Source organism: Panicum virgatum, chromosome 9K (assembly GCF_016808335.1).
Source record: "Panicum virgatum strain AP13 chromosome 9K, P.virgatum_v5, whole genome shotgun sequence".
NCBI classification, from domain to species: domain Eukaryota; kingdom Viridiplantae; phylum Streptophyta; class Magnoliopsida; order Poales; family Poaceae; genus Panicum; species Panicum virgatum.
The window spans coordinates 37,491,513-37,504,899 of NC_053144.1; the positions used below are offsets into that span (position 1 = coordinate 37,491,513).

Genomic DNA, 13,387 nt, shown 5'->3' on the forward strand with positions numbered 1-13,387 from the left:
GTTTTCAAAAATATTTCAAAAAGTATCTCTAGATGGATTGCAGATCTACGAGCAAGTAAGTACTACTCTATGCACCGTTCTATCTCTCAACAGCCCAAGACAAGGAGACAATTAAGAAGCCCCATGAAAGAGTAAGGTAATTGTGCAAAGCTATGATAGCCAACTTATTTAAGCTTATAGATGAACATCTTTGTTTCAGACTATGACATGACAGGTAAGGTACGAGTCAAAGTGATTTTCTGATCAACAACCTGATTTGTCCTACTTTGCTCGGGACGAGCAAAGGACAGCGATCTTGTTGACGCTCACTAACAACCATTTCCAGGCGTCAACTTGATCAGAAAATCATGAGAGTTTGCATTTCTTACATGCATCTTTATCCAATAAAGTCCCTAAACCACACTTCACCTTCTAGAAAATGCAAGTTGTGTTTTTGAGCTAATATACAGGTTGCAAGCACACTTTGGCCCGACATAAAATCACAAAAAATATCAGAGCGACGATTTAGGCTCAATTTTACCAAGTGTAGCCCAAGAACCACACCATATCCACTCAAGACAGGCCAGGACCAACATGGACCAGACAAGGAGGCCCAGGACAGCCTGCTGGACGAAGCTGGGGACGGTTGGCGCCACTGGCAGGCCAGCCGACCAGCCTGGTCGGCCGACCGACCCGTGGGCCCCACCGCCTTAATCCAGACACGTGGCGACGTCTCATAGGCTTCCAATGGTGGTTTGCTGAGGATTGGCAGCTTCTCACCCGTGGCTCCCTACTATAAATACAAGGGGGCACTACTAGGATCCAGCCCTCTTGTGACGCCTATATTGGGTTGCAATATGCCTATTTTGGTTGCAATATGAATCAATTGCATCTATGTATGGTCGTTAGCATTTGGTTGCATTTGGAACGGTGCAATAGGTTCTTGCATCCTTGTAAGTGTGGTGTTGCAATATTATGGTTTTGCAACGCACATAAGAAAACTAACGCAACCGCAATATGGTTGCAAGCATAGATATTACGACCAGCAGAACGGTTGCGTGAGTTATTGTTGCAACTAAACACATAGTTGCAATATGAGAGTATTGCCATGATTGAACTTGTTGCAAAATAGCTTTATTGCCACCCCACAGTTGCATGGGAATATGGCCATATTGCTATGCAGTGTGATCCATTGCATCAAAGAAATATTGCAACGTAACAAATTTGGTGGCTGGAGTCACAATTGCCACATTCATTTGGTGGTGGCAATAAAAGGTAATGCAATGAATCATTGTTGGTGGTAATAGATGAAAAATGCAACAAATAATTGTTGGTGGTAACGAATGATATTTCGTTGCAACAAGGGCACTTTGGTCGGTGCCTTTTTATCTTTATTTTGTAGCTAGAAATTTAATTGGTGTTACAAAATAATAATTGTGCCATGAGTATAGATTTCATCATCGCATATAAGAACTCAAATCTTCATTAACTTCAAATACATGTCTCAACCAAAGTAACAATAACATAATGACCAGAGTACTGCTAAAATAAACATGACCACACAGCAGAATAAAACATCACCTCTGACTACAAGTTTGCAAACTATGTTTGGCATAATAAAACAGAACTAAATATGATTTCTCTTATAGATTTCTTCATGCCCCATCATCACTGGTAGTCACCAATAAACCTTTCTATAATTATTCATTCTTGTAACTCCATCTCCAGTATATAGGCATAAAGCTTTCTCTAAATATTTTGGCAATCCGCGCTTTCTGGCCTGCAATTCATGAACCCACATGCAGTAAATGAAATACTGCAGCAAGGACTACTAATAATATAGAAATACAGAAAACAATAAAATTATCTTGGCAACATGAATACTTGCACACTAGATCCTGCATGTGGCATTTGCTAAAACTCTAGCATATATTTTACGTGCTAATGCTACAGTGATATTTGGTAACATAAATCAAATAACCAGAAGACAACAGTAATACAAGGCATTTGAAATGTTACTAAGTTGATGAGCCATATGCCAGCAATGTTAAAATGATTTAAAAATTGAAAAAAAACAAGAGTATAAACGAAATGCACACACAAGTATGTGTTGGAGCCTGGGAGGAAATCTAGCCTGTTACTTGTACTTGCACTTGCACTGGTACAATAGTTGGGGTAACATTCTTGAAACGAATAAGGTTGTTGGAGCAATAATTTAGATGGGTTGATCTAATTTCTATTTAATTATATTGCTTACCGGACAAAACAATCATGTCAGTCTGCAATAGGTTGTTTGCAGCGAAGAGTGTTGTTAGCTGATTGAGGTTTAACAAAGATAGCGGCAGCTTCCTGTTAAAGTCGGTCTACAGTCTACACCAAGCTCAGGCGCTCAGACTGCAGCCTCCGGTGCTCCACAACATATGACAACCCGCCAGCCTGCAAGCATAAATCATCTAGGAAGACACAATTATTTTTCAGGAACTGTTGTACACTTCGACACAGGAAGACGAATAACAATCCAAATCCAAAGTTCTAAAAAATTCCAAGATTGGAATATATAGAGATTGTCATCTTTCCAAGATCATATAGAACAATCCAAGTTCAGCATCTTTTTCAGAGACTCCTTATATTGATTATAAGAGACATATATGCTGGTAGATTAAAAAAATGAACAGTTGGCAAACCAGCCCAAAATTCACCGTCTCCCAGCTATAATGCTAATATCATTATTATCATGTACCGGCCAGTGTGCAAGGAATATGACAAAATCCTGATGTTCCTCTGTCGTATCAAATTGCCTACTTGCAAATGAGGAATCTTGATTAGTTAACAAACAACAAACAAACAACAACATAGCCTTTTTTCCCAAGCAAGTTGGGGTAGGCTAGAGATGAAACCCGAAAGAAATAAGTTCAAGGTTCAGACACATTGATAGCTAGTCTCCAAGCGCTCCTATCCAAAGCTATCTCTTTAGAAATATTCCAATCCTTAAGGTCTCTTTTAACCAACTCATCCCACGTTAATTTAGGTCTACCTCTACCCCTCTTTACATTATCGACCCGCTCAAGAACCCCATTACGCACCGGCGCCTCAGGAGGCCTTCGTTGGACATGTCCAAACCATCTCAGCCGATGCTGAGTAAGTTTCTCCTCAATTGGTGCCACCCCGACCCTATCCCGAATAACTTCGTTCCGGACTCTATCCCTCCTTGTGTGTCCGCAAAACCACCGCAACATCCGCATCTCTGCTACACTCAGTTGCTGCACATGTCGCCTTTTTGTAGGCCAACATTCAGCACCGTATAACATCGCCGGACGAATTGATGTCCTATAGAATTTGCCTTTTAGCTTTTGTGGCACCCTCTTGTCACAAAGGATGCCAGAAGCTTGCCGCCATTTCAACCAGCCAGCTGAAATTCTAGTGTCTAACATCTTCATCAATGTCGCCATCCTTTTGTAGCACCGATCCTAAATACCGAAAAGTATCCTTCTGGACCACCACTTGCCCATCTAGACTAACGTCTCCCCCTCATGCCTAGTCGCGCTGAAATCGCACATCATGTACTCGGTCTTGGTCCTACTAAGTCTGAACCCTTTCGACTCTAACGTGCGTCTCCACAGCTCTAACTTCCTATTAACCCCTGCCCTACTCTCGTCAACTAGCACCACATCATCAGCAAAGAGCATACACCAAGGGATCTCACCTTGTATATCCCTTGTGACCTCATCCATCACTAAAGCAAATAAATAAGGGCTCAATGCTGACCCCTGGTGTAGGCCTATGTTAATAGGAAAGTCAGTGGTGTTGCCATCACATGTTCGGACAAACGTCGTCGCATCCTTGTACATATCCTTAATGAGGGTAATGTACTTAGTTGGGACTTTGTGCTTCTCCAAAGCCCACCACATGACATTTCTCGGTATCTTGTCATATGCCTTCTCAAGGTCAATGAAGACCATGTGCAAGCTGTTATCATCTTGTCATACACCAAGGGATCTCATCTTGTCATAGGAATCTTGATTAGTTGTGGCCACAAAATCACTGGCACAATAACATGAAACCTTAAATCCTACTTGCAAGAAGTTGATATGTCGATGTTAATAGCTGAAAAATTAATAAACCAATCGCAGTACAACTAGAGCTTAAATAATTATTGTCAAGCTATTATCGCCGTAAATTAACAGTTAATTTATGGGCCGAAAGCAAGATGGGCTTAAAGCAGAAGATTGAGGAAGGCTTGCAAATCGGCTCCTGCGTGAGCATATGGGCCACATTGGCCGTGTATCCTTAGATTTAGTTTAAGGTTAGAGATAGAGTCCAATCGGGACAAAATTAGTTTAGATTGTTTCCCAAGTCTCCGGACTATAAATATGTATCCTTTGTTATTCGTAAAGAGAGCGTCATCACGACTCGCAAACAACAACTCTCGGCGCATCGCCACTCCTAATCCTAGGGTTTTCATCCAAGTAAGTGCCATGCTGCCCTGATCGCTTCTTGCGATCAGGACGGTGTAGTTCTTGCCTTTACCTTGGTATTACTCGTACTGAAGCATTTTTTATGGCGAGTAATGCTAGTTATCCTGATGTTCGTAGCATGGCTTTTAGTAGATCTGTTGTGCTTTATCACTTATCATCTGTGAATATCATGTTGTCTCTGTGCCGTTACATTTCAATCTCATGCTAGTTCTTGTCGCATAGAATTAGTCGCACAGAGGCAACACCTTGCTTCTTTTATATCCAGTAGATGTAATCTGTTGTGGTTTGCTCTTTTCTTAAGAGTTTGCGTAATATCTGCTAGGTTAGGCCTTGCAAACGGATTGGATGATCCGGTGGCGTAGTAGATGCTTTATCTTAGCCTTGATAGGGATTGTTCCGGGAATCGGCTCTTGCTAGTTCTTAGGCCTCTGTTCGGATTGTGGTTTAGTTATCTGTTACGTTTATTAGGCCTAGTCACGTGTAGGATGTTCCGATCTAGCAGTGAAGCTTTTACCATCGTGGATTAGATTAGTTAGATTTAATTGAAGCGGCTTTACAGTTATTTGCTTATTTCATTGAAATCTAGATGGTTACAGATCCAATCTGACACCGGGACTCGATCGGCTCTTTAAAGCCGATGCAAGAGTCGTCCCGGGGAGCCGACCACGGCTCGGACTTACGTCTACACGTGTCTTTGTATGCAGAAAACTGTTCGGAGCACGTTTGCACCCTCCTGATCGGGTATAGGACAGGTGGCACGCCCGGTTTTCCACAAAACCTCCGGGCACGTGACGGAATTGCAGGCCGTCGATGAGGGATCAGTGCCTGCCAGTGCCCCAGCAACCTCCCGGCTCTTCGTGTTGCCCGTCGCTGCTCGCCGGTGGGTTTCGGCTGACAACACATTCTGGCACGCCCGGTGGGACCACCCTTCTCGACAACAACGTCTACTGCAACAATGACCGGAGCTCAAGATCAAGAACCTGCCCCCAAGCCCGTCACATATGAAGAGCTCTCTCCTGAACACAAGAAGAAGTATGATGAGATCAAAGCTCTGCTAGAAGCCGATCTCATCGGCTCTTTTGAGAGGACCCGCAACCATGGCATCAGGTGGAAGGGGTTCTCACCAGAAGGCGCTCTTGACAATGTAGATTTGTCTGTACCATCTGAAGAGCGTACCAGAGCCCTGCATTAGGAGATGAACTACATGGTGGCCCATTCGCTTCATCGGCATTCTCAGAGCCTGATGAACGAGCTTGAGCGCATGGCACACCGCGTCATCCAGGAGATAATCAAGAACCAGTACTCTCCATCGGGGCCAACCCTGGGGAGTCACACAAAGGAAGCTACGCTGCATTCTAGACCAGTGCTGCCATTCCCGTTTGCGGCCCCAAGACCACAAAGCTCACCGATCTACGTCGTCCACAAGATCGGCGGTGATCCTGGGGAAGGCCAGTTCCTCACCGAGCCACCCAAAGAGATCCCGCACGGTTACACGTGCGCCTACATCCCTGACAACGTCAGTCCAGCACGCTCGGTGCAGATGGCGAACCCAGGAGCTTCTGGAGTAGACGCAGAGAAACAAGCGTGGCTGGCAAAGTACGCTACTGGGCCGAGTGCTGAGTCATCGACCCCAGGAGTTCTTAGTGTGGAGCAGGTCAGTGAAATACTGAGAGACCAGTTCGGCATCCTGCCCAAGAGGAAAGCAATCGGCTATTCCAAGCCGTATCCAAGCGACTATGACTTGATCCCACTGCCACCTAAGTATCGGCTTCCTGAGTTCACCAAGTTCAACGGGTCAGAGGGAGCCAGCTCCATCGAGCATGTGAGCCGATACTTAACGCAGCTTGGGATGATTTCAGTGTCGGATCCGTTAAGGGTCCGGTTCTTCGGCCAATCCCTGACAGGCCCAGCTTTCGAATGGTATGCATTCACTGGCTCCGGATTCAATTCGGACTTGGAGGCAGCTTGAAGATCAATTCCATACCCAGTACCATTCGGAGGCTGCTGAAGCCGGAATTGCCGACCTCGCCCAGGTCAGGCAAAAGCGAGGAGAGACCGTGTCGGAGTACATACAACGCTTCAGAGAAGTCAAGAACCGATGCTACTCGTCGCGCATCACAGAGAAGGAGGCAGTCGATCTGGCTGTCCTGGGACTTGCTAAGCCGATCAAGGATGCGGCTTTTCAGTTGGAGTTCACGTCTCTGGCGCACCTGGTGCAGAAGCTTACAGCATACGAGCATTACCATCCTGAGCTGTACCAGGACAAGTTCAAGCGCCATGTAAACATGGCACAAGCTGAAGAATCTGACGACTCTGGCGAGGAGCAAGAAGTAGCCGTGGCAGAGTGGACTCGGGGGGCAAACCCTGTCCCGTGCAAGTGGGTCAAACAGCAGGGACTTGTGAAGGACTTCGACTTCGACGTGACCAAGGCGGAGCAGATATTTGATCTACTCCTCAAAGAAAAATAGCTGAAGCTCCCAGAGAATCACAAGTTGCCAACGGCCCAAGAGCTGCAGGGAAGACTGTACTGCAAATGGCACCACTCGTTCACTCATTCCACGGGTGAGTGCAAGGAGCTACGTCGACATATACAATCGGCTATCGAGCAAGGCCGATTAATCCTAGCTCAACACACGATGAAGGTTGATACCAAGCCCTTCCCGCAAGCTAACGTGGTGGGGCTGTCAGCTTTTGGATCCAAGGGCCAGGACTTGGCATTCCAGATCAACATGGTGGGACCCATGCGCCGCCATGATAGGCAGGGGAGAGAGGTCGCTTCTGGCAAACGGCCGCAAGATGAACGTGAGCTGGAGCAGCGGCACGTGACTGAAGAGCAGGTGCGCCACATCCGCAATCAGCTTCCAGCTTCTAATCGGCTTCTGGAAAAATACCAGTACCAGTACCAATTGCGACGCCGATATGAATCGGAAGAAGATGAGTACGAGCACCGCTCAGGAAGGACATTGGGGAGGCGCCAGGCTATACACGACCACTGGCATTGCCCGTTCTTCAGGTACTGTTGGAATTCCGGCATGAGCCGATTACCTACTATAGATGATTGCTTGGAGTGCAGGCCTCGAGGACACCAGCAGGACAAGACATCAGTGTTCCGGCGCTTAGGGCCCGGAACACATCATGATGACCGTATGAAGAGGCCAACCAAGGGCGATTCCGAGCAAGAAGAAGAAGAAGACAGGTACCATCACCCACGGTGGTGTCCTAATGGGCTCAATCGCTCGCAGAAGCGCAGAGTACAGCGCTTGCGCAATTTGGAAGAGGCTGAAGCAAAGTATCTTGACGTGCTGAGGAAAGCGCGTCCAGATCTCGCGGAGCAGGTCAGGCGACCGAGAAGGGAGGAAAAGCGCCCTCCAAGAAAAAAGTGGCGCCCCAGGCAAAAAAAAGCCGATGAGAAGCCATCGCCTGACGTAAACATGGTGTTCGTGCTCCCGTCAGAGTTTCGAGCACCCCAACCGGAAGAATTGGCTGTCGCGCAGCTGGATCTCGGCACGCGGCCAATCATCTTCGAGAAGCCCAAGGAGAAAAGCTACAAGCACCTGAAGGGGTTGTATCTCAAGGGCCTCATCAACGGAAAGCCTGTGAACGGGATGTTGGTCGACACTGGCGCTGCAGTCAACTTGATGCCGTACTCTGTGCTGCGCCGATTGAGTTGTTCTTCTGCCGATCTGATGAAGACCAATGTGATGCTTAATGACTTCAATGGACAGCCATCAGAGGCGATGGGGGTTCTTAATGTGGAACTGACAGTGGGCCGCAAGACTGTACCAACATCGTTCTTCATCGTTAACAGCAAGAGTACATACACAGTGCTGCTTGGAAGGGACTGGATTCATGCTAACTGTTGTATTCCCTCCACAATGCATCAGTACCTCGTCCAATGGGATGGCGATGAAGTAGAAGTGGTCCCTGCAGACGATTCCAGCGAGGTCTCCGTCGCAGATATGAACGCCTGGGATGCGGAAGGACAAGAGCCGATCTCAGGGATCACCCTGGAAGACTGTGATCGGATTGAGGCGACAAAAAAATGGACTGAGGCTAGTCTTATCCACTGGCCTCACAGAATATATGCATCCTGGCATGCTGATAGGGAGGCCGGTCCCAGCGACCGGCCCCAAAAAATAGAAAAATTCTGTTTGTGGTCGGAATTGTTACATCGTGTACACATGATGGCCTGCTCTGGCAGTTGGCCACTCATCGACTATTTGGTTCTGAATGCTAATGGAAGAACAGAGGCGGCCAGCCCGTGCGGTTGGCCAAGTGAATTTTCTCGTCATCTCCCTGTGTTTGCCGCTGATCTTGTAGACAATGGAGACTCGCCTACGTTCGCAGCTGGTTTTTCAGACGACGGTAAATTAGGATACGGGTTCACGTCGGCTGACGATTTGGAAGAAATTGATATCGGTCCTGGGGATAAGCCACGGCCGACATTTATCAGCAAGAAGTTGGATCTGGTCTTGCGTGAGGAGATGATTGCATTACTGAAAGAGTACCGGGACTGTTTTGCATGGGACTACACTGAAATGCCCGGTCTGGATAGAAGCATCGTCGAGCATCGGCTCCCGCTCAAGAAGGGGTTTCGGCCGTTTCAGCAACCAGCACGTCAGATGAAGGCCGAAGTCCTAGAGGAAGTCAAGAAAGAAATAGAGAAGATGTTGGATGCTGGGTTCATCAGGTCGTGCTGGTATGCAGAATGGATCTCCAGTGTGGTGCCGGTGCAAAAGAAAGATGGCCGATGGCGTGTCTGCGTCGATTTTAGAGATCTCAATAGAGCAACTCCGAAGGATGAATACCCGATGCCTGTTGCAGAGACATTGATCAACGCCGCTGCTGGCCACAAAATGATGAGTTTCATGGACGGTAATGCCGGTTACAACCAGATCTTCATGGCCCCGGAAGACGTGAACAAGACCGCGTTCAGAGTACCAGGCGCAGTTGGCTTGTTCGAGTATTTGGTTATGACCTTTGGACTGAAGAACGCCGGTGCAACGTACCAACGTGCCATGAATTACATTTTCCATGATCTCATCGGCAGATTGGTAGAAATCTACATTGGTGATGTTGTGGTCAAGTCCAAATTGGCTGGGGGGCATCTAGAAGATCTGCGCCAAGTTTTAGAACGACTCGAAGGTTTGGACTCAAAATGAACCCAAAGAAGTGTGCCTTCAGTGTATCGGCAGGTCAATTTCTGGGATTCCTGGTGCATGAACGGGGAATCGAGATCGGCCTGAAGAGTCAAGAAGCTGTGAGGACGATGAAACCACCTACTACGAAGAAAGAGTTACAGAAACTCATCGGTAAAATTAACTTTGTCAGGCGATTTATTTCTAATCTGTCTGGTCGCATTAAGCCGTTTATGGGTTTAGTGAAGATCAAATCCGATGATGAGTTTCGCTGGGAGGCAGAACAACAACAAGCTTTCGATGAAATCAAGGAATATTTGTCAAAGCCTCCAGTATTGGTTCCTCCTCAGCATGATAGGCCGTTTTATGTGTACCTGTCCGTGGGTGGCACTTCTATTGCTTCGGTGTTGGTTCAGAAGCATGACGGCCAGGAGAGGGTGGTTTTCTACCTCAGCAGACGCATGTTAGACGCCGAGACCAGGTACCCTAAAATCGAGAAGCTTTGCCTTTGCTTATACTTTACATGTACAAAGCTTCGTCATATTTTGCTCTCGGCGGAAACAAATGTTATATGCAAATCGGATGTCATAAAGCACATGCTGTCGGCTCCTGTCCTGAATGGCCGACTTGGAAAATGGATGTTTGCATTGTCAGAGTTCGATATCCGATATCAGCCTGCAAAAGTAGTCAAGGGACAAGCACTGGCGGATCTTGTTGCGGACAGGATCAGCACTGATATTGTTGCGGTATTTATTCGTGCTTGGGCTATGTTCTTTGATGGATCGGCTTGTGATGATGGGTGCGGTGTGGGAATTCTGTTGGTCTCGCCTCGTGGGGCGACTTATTCCTTTTCCATCAGAATGACTGCCCCATGCACCAATAATTTGGTAGAATATGAAGCCGTTCGCAAAGGAATGGAACTACTCCTTGAAGCTGGAGCAGAAGTGTTGGAAATTTTTGGGGATTCAAAGTTGGTGATTTCTCAGCTCACGGAGTAATATAGATGTGAGAGCGAGGCTCTTTTCCCCAAATGGATGCAGTGCCGTGAGTTGATGTCACGATTTAGGTACATCAATTTCCACTGGATACGCAGGACTCTGAATAATGAAGCCAATGATTTGGCACAAATGGCTTCTGGCTACAAGGAAACAGCCGATGGATATCTTCAATTACTTGAAGGATTCGGCTCGGGGGGTACCCAGAAGGATAAGACTCAAGGCCATGAAGTATGTTCTGATAGGGGATGACATGTTCTACATGACCTTGGAAGGACAACTGCTCAAATGTCTGGGGCCTTCAGAGTCAAATCGGCTCTTGCACGAGGTTCATGAAGGAGCCTGCGGTACGCACCAATCGGCTCATAAGATGAAATGGCTGATTAGGCGATCGGGTTATTACTGGCCCACTATGCTTGAAGATTGTTTCAAATATTAAAAGGGATGTCAGGCATGCCAGAGGTTTGGCAAAATTCAGATAGTGCCAGCATCAGTGATGAATCCTATCATCAAACCCTGGCCATTTAGAGGTTGGGGCATGGACATGATTGGACAGATCAACCCGTCGTCTAGCAAGGGTCACCAATGGGTCTTAGCTGCCACAGATTATTTCACAAAGTGGGTAGAGGCAGTGCCCATGAGGTCAGTAGCATCGAGAGATGTGATCAGCTTTGTCAAAGAACACATCATTCACAGATTCGGGATCCCTCAGACCATTACGACCGATGGAGGATCGGTCTTTATATCAGAGGAGTTCAGAAAGTTTGCCGATGACATGGGGATTAAGCTGATCAGATCATCTCCGTATTATGCCCAAGCTAATGGACAGACTGAAGCATCCAACCAGAGCCTTATCAAGCTCATAAAGAGAAAGATCGATGAATATCCTAGGCGCTGGCATGAGGTGTTATCAGAAGCTTTGTGGGCATATCGTATTTCGTGTCATGGGTCCACCAAGTCATCACCGTACCATCTAGTCTACGGCCAAGACGCTGTGCTACCATGGGAGACTACGGCTGGATCAAGGCGTGTTGAGTTTCAGAATGATCTATGTGTCGAACAGTATGCAGCCTTGATGAACGATAATGTGGAGGACCTGACAGAGCTAAGGCTTTGGTCGCTGGAAAAAATCAAAGAGAACAAAGCTAAAGTTGCCCGTGCATACAACAAGAAGGTCAAGTCTAAGGATTTCCGAGTTGGAGATTTGGTTTGGGAGGCGGTATTGCCATTGGGAACTAAAGACAAAAAGTTTGGTAAATGATCTCCAACTTGGCATGGGCCATATAAGGTTGATCAGGTTTTGCCTGGGAATGCATACATGCTCGAGGAATTGGACGGCGTCAAGTTTCCTGTTGCTGTCAATAGTCAGCATCTCAAGAAGTATTTCCCGAGCATGTGGGAAGGCGAGTAATAAGAGCCGATGACGTCCATCTGGCTATATCACGACAGGCCAATACATTGAGTTGGCCGCGCAAAAAAAATGATAGGCCAACACGTTGAGTTGGCCGGTAAAAAAAAAGGGAGAAATATATGATGATGATAGGCCAACACGTTGAGTTGGCCGGTAAAAAAAAATGCATATGAGAAATAAGATAGCCGATGTGTAACCATCGACTTAAGATGTTCTTAAACAAGTACAAGTTTCAGGTTAACAGGCGGTACTGATTGTCTCTTGAGCCTATCTACTGGTTCAAGAATTCTTCTATGGTGTGGATGGCTTCAGTACGGACGGCATCTGCTCGTGCTATAATCGCTTCGTCATCCTTGCCATTGCCTGAAACTATCTGCCGACTCAAGGTGCTGATTTCTGCAAACTCTGCTTGTATCTGCTCAGATATTTTCTGGGTTTCTTGTTTGGAGTTTGCAATGGAAGTTTCCTCGGCCTGGATGAGTTCCTTGGTAGTGCGGACCTTTTCTTCGAGTTCCGACAGTTCTTTCTTCAGGAGGTCGAGTCGATTCAAGTTGGCAGACACATCAGCTTTGATATCTAGAGTTGCTTTCTTCTGGTTAAGGGCCTTGCACTTTTGGGTAATGTCAGTTTTCAGAGAAGCTTGGGAGCGACGTGCTTCCATTCTTTGTTTTGCTTTACTCACTTCTATCCGAAAGAATGAAAGGTTGCTGGCTGACCAGAGCTTGATCTGCAATGGCTCCGGGAGTTGGGATTCTATTTGCTCAAAGATGTCCTTTGTCTTGCTGGAGTCATTAACTAGAGCAATGATCAGAGCAGATAGAAGATCCTTGATAAGTTGAAGCTGATGCGCCAACTTAGCCGATTGTTGCAGAGAAGATGTTTCTGCTCCAGGGGTTGTCAGGCCCATTGATGCAGGGTCAAAGGAAAGCAAACCTGAAATATTAAAACTCTATGGGCATATCTGGAGTTAGTGCAAGATGCATTTATAGAGTTATCGGCTGGTTCAGAATTGGTTTTGTAATGTTACCTGTTCTGAAGAAGAAGTGTTGGATGGTTCAGGAGCAATCGTCCTATCGAAGCTGGTGTTGACATCAAGAGCATCTGCTGCATCGGTTTGTTCCTCGCTTGCATCTGACAGTGCATCAGGAGTTGCAGCCATCTCATGTTGATCCGGATTGGGGATGTCTTCAGCTGCATCCTGAACATAGAACTACAGTCAACCGGAGTATACGTATACGAAATAAAGAAAAGGGGGTTTTAGAAAGATGAGTTACCTGGCTGGTGTTGGACTCTGATGGACTCGGAGAAGTTGGTACTGGTTTCTTGATCACTCGCCTTGTGATCATCTTCCTTTTCTTGGTCAAGACTCGGGGGGCAACTACTGCAGAA

General features: G+C 46.6%; 1 long non-coding RNA gene across 1 annotated transcript; it reads right to left on the bottom strand.

Moving 5' to 3' along the window:
* Window positions 1–1,431: 1,431 nt before the first annotated feature.
* On the bottom strand, window positions 1,432–2,796 carry LOC120651312. Its single transcript, XR_005666112.1, has 2 exons — window positions 2,237–2,796; window positions 1,432–1,759 (listed from the first exon to the last, which is right to left on the bottom strand). It is a non-coding gene; the product is annotated as an uncharacterized LOC120651312 (long non-coding RNA).
* Between the last annotated feature and the right edge of the window lie 10,591 nt (window positions 2,797–13,387).